This window comes from Mixophyes fleayi, chromosome 3 (assembly GCF_038048845.1).
Source record: "Mixophyes fleayi isolate aMixFle1 chromosome 3, aMixFle1.hap1, whole genome shotgun sequence".
NCBI classification, from domain to species: domain Eukaryota; kingdom Metazoa; phylum Chordata; class Amphibia; order Anura; family Limnodynastidae; genus Mixophyes; species Mixophyes fleayi.
In genome coordinates this window covers 18,971,211-18,975,262 of record NC_134404.1, presented here as the reverse complement: position 1 = coordinate 18,975,262, position 4,052 = coordinate 18,971,211, and the positions used below count along the sequence as shown (strand labels likewise).

The following is a 4,052-nucleotide window of genomic DNA, read 5'->3' as shown; positions in this document are numbered from 1 at the left end:
TATATTCTTCTCACCTCAACCTGGACATCATTTTGCCGTCTTAATTTCCCTCTCCCCGGAAGAAGGGAAGAAAAGTAAGTTGTGTTTCAGAAGATGATAGTTAACCATTTTATAGAAAGTGCGAGGATTTAGGAAATTCTATGTTCAGCATGTCTTCACCTCTGTTACAAAAGCAGGTCATCAGGCTTCTAATTCGGGGCCTCCTGAATGTGCTCAAACACTGAGATACATCCTCTCTTATGGATTGTATTATAACTTTGCCCATTACAGAAGAGTGCTTTCATGGACATTGAAGTGATGTTACTATCTTTGCCAGTGTTAATATGCTACTGTGGCCCTAAATCTCACAAGTCCCAACACAAAGCATCTGCAGGAAAGTTTTTCAAAAAACGGACAGAGTGGTGTGCAGATATGTTAATGTTTATTTTTTTAAAATCAGCCTTTTTCTCTACAGTGTAACATTAAGCCATTTTCTGTTTTAAAATCCTTGTCAATCAGCTTTTTACCCCTTCATCTGTCGGTTTGCTTTACATCCTGGACTTTTCTGGATTCAGAATGTAACGAAGTAAAGTATAGTTAAGAAAGTAACCATATTTGCAAAACTTGGAGATGCCGGGGACTGAACCCGGGGCCTCATACATGCAAAGCATGCGCGCTACCACTGAGCTACATCCCCTCTTCTGTTTTGCTTCTGGAAGCTCGAGTTTTACATTTTACTCCAGTGCCTTCTCAGGGAAATCAAAGAGGATGAATCGATGATCACCAGTATACTCCAGGTGACGTAGGCACCCGGTCAAGCATAGACCCTATAGGAACTTACACTTGTGCCGGAGAGGATATGACACACGAGAACCACACATGCTTATATTTTATCGGCACATGCGCAGCAGATCAATAGGAAGTAAGAGGCAAAAAGGTGCATCGCGTAGGACCATCGCGTCTGCGTAGGAGGCCCCATCCTCTGTCACAGGGGAGGCAGAATTTTGCATTGCAGGTAAGTTTTACAAAATACCTGCAAAACTACAATATACATCCAGCATTATGATGCAATACACATTGTCGCCTATCGCAGTACACCAGGCTAAATTAGTACATAGAGCCCTAAGATTGACACCCCCATGAACAGAATTAACCACCCCTTACACATATTTTATGAAAACATTTTTTTTATTGTTCTAAAACAATTTTTGTAACGAATCTGAAACAAAATGCTAAAAATAGCTTTTATATATATATATATATACAAACAAACCAGGAAAAAATAAAAATCGTGCACAACAAATAATCTTTCCTTATTAAAACCACTTCCTGATTCTGCAACCAAAATAGTCTTGCAAACACACACACAGTTTGTGATAAAAAAAAAAAAGTCACTCAGCAGACAATAAGGGTAATGTTGAACAAATAAAACACAGGGCGTTTTGTCTGATCCAATGACGCCTTCTCTACATGGCAATCCTGATCCAGCCAGCGGTAAGGGCACACCGCGTGAATAGATTCAGTGCCCCCACACACACAGTGTCTAGCAATGTAAGCTGTTGGAACACATCCAGATCTGCAATATACAGAAAGCATAATGTCACGTTAAACCACGCTTGTAGTCAGAGGGCGATTAGTTCTCTTTGAAGGAGAGCGAGGTTTGGTTATAAGATGGACCGAAGCTGTAAGCTCACAAAGTCGTCTGACGACCCAGTGCGCCATTTACTCCAAAACCTTTAGAACTGAAACTTTAGTCACGTCAAAAAAATAACATGAGCTGAATTCACCAAAGTCATATTATTACTGCCAAAGGAAGTCTTAAGACGATCCAGAGGCAGCAATATTAACAAATAAACAGAAAGCTATTTTTGGTGAATATGTCTATTTGTAAGAGATGACAATGTTTGATTAATATTGCTCTTTGTCAATTTCTTATAAGAAAATGTCACATTAACATTGGAGAATTACGTTTTACCTGAGTTCAAACCCACGAATATATTAGAAACCACGTAAAGTTGGGGGAGTGCACCTATCCCAAACTCAGCAAGCCCCAACTCCCCCACAATGATCCCATAGGGATCATTGAGGAGTAGTTGGATCTTGCTCCTACTGTCAGCTCCTCCAATCAGATGCAAAATGTTGCACACATTACTCCGTTGTTACATGTTAAATGCATGTGCATTGGCGCAAGTACAGGAGCAAAGACGTGTGCATTGTGGCGGTGGTGTAATCTTGCACCTTTTCAATGGTCCTTAGTGAGTTTTATTAAAGTCATTTTATCGCTGACCAATAAAACATTGTCCACTGCGATTGTTGTGGTTCCAAAGCACATATATATTTAATTGAAAAATATAGCAGGATTTACAGCAAGCCATTAAAGATGTTACAATAAAGCAGGAAAGTATAAAAACACTGAATAAATCACATTTTCCTTATAGTGCTTCACCCAGGCCCAGGGGATACAGCCATGGTCACATGTAGTCAGGATCAGAGAGAGAGTCTTAGCTGGTAAAGCAGCTTGATAGTATCCAGTTTCAGTATAGAAAAAAACTAATGATGATGTCATGGCATGTTTCCATTGGTTGAGGATTCAGGACAGTACAGTATAATGCAGGACATAGGTCAGTTCAAACGATGCCCTCCAAGGGTGGGGGTCAGCTCTCCAACAGCCGCATACTAATCTTCCCGCCGAAAGCTGGTTCAAACTGGTCTATTTACAGAACACACACAATACTATTCTGATCATTAATTCCCTATAATCCATAACTCGCATATTCAAGGTGCGATATCTTAGCCGATTGAAACGGATCTCTGAGGATAAATAGGGGATTAGAATGATACCATAAGGTTGCCCGTCACTGGTTTAACTGCTGTCTGTATCAGTCACTGCCACATAATCTACAGAAAGCAATTCATCATGTAAACATATTTCTTTATAATTCCATTATATACAACATATGAGGAAACTGTATTATTAACATTACTATTCAGTACTTAGAAAGCCCCAACTGTTTATTTTGCACTGTACAATTTTGTAAGAGGTAGACAGATATTACCTACTGAAAACAAACCAATACAAAGGTTTGAAAATGGCCTTACATGTAAAACAAATAGGTGACCTAATATATATGTAATAATTAGGTCGCCATCAGAATAGAAACGGTTTCCTCATCGTCACAAGTCAGGCTGCGGGATTCCCTTCCGCGGAGGTAGTGTCGGAAAATTCATTAACTGGATTTGAAACTCAACTAAGATGATGTGGCTGGATAACTAAGAAATAACTTATTATATCAATTTATTTCATAAAGTGGCGCAGTGCGCCAATGTTTATCATTACAAATGTACTGAGTTGTATATTAGAAATGTACTCATGTAATGTTAGAGGTAATTTGTTTCTGCATCTGAAGAAAGGAAATCCCATGCTAATAAGGTCTTTATCATCTGTGAGTGACCAACACTTTTTCAGCCTGAATACACAAAAAGATAGACAACTACATGAATAATTTAACCAGCGAGTAATTTAGAAAATCACAGATTGATGTTAAATTTCTTAAATCCAAGATTAGAGAACATATTACATCCTGATGCTAAATATCTGATGTAATATCTCAGACTTTGAGGTGCCAGCTAGTAAGGGGGCTGGGTTATCCCCTGTCAACATGTGTGTCAGAAACAGTATATAAGAGCTGTGTTTTGTGATTTAACTGTATTATATCATCTGTACTCCTGGATGATCACTAGTACCTCCAACTAGTGTGTACAGGTCCTTGTCAGGACCCTGAGCAAATAAACATCACTTCTTGAAGATTCTGCCTGACGCTTATTGCCTGCTGTATCCTGTGACCAACAGATAAGAGCTTACACTCTAATCCGTTTTCCGGCTGTCCTGTGTTGAACCCAGCGCCTCTGTGTCAACGCTCTGCCCGCTACCCAGCAGTCCTGAGCCATAGTACGTGGTCAGGAGGTACCAGCCAACCCATAGCAAAGAGGCATTACAGTAGCTATAACAGCTACCCAGAAGTAAGCAGATCTAGGGTGTCACAAAGGAGCCCAGAGGTGGCAGCGAGATTCTC

At 39.9% G+C, this 4,052-nt stretch overlaps 1 non-coding gene across 1 annotated transcript; it reads right to left on the bottom strand.

Annotated features, from left to right (window-relative positions):
• Positions 1-604: 604 nt before the first annotated feature.
• TRNAA-UGC (transfer RNA alanine (anticodon UGC)) lies at positions 605-676 on the bottom strand. The gene has a single exon. It is a non-coding gene; the product is annotated as a tRNA-Ala (tRNA).
• Between the last annotated feature and the right edge of the window lie 3,376 nt (positions 677-4,052).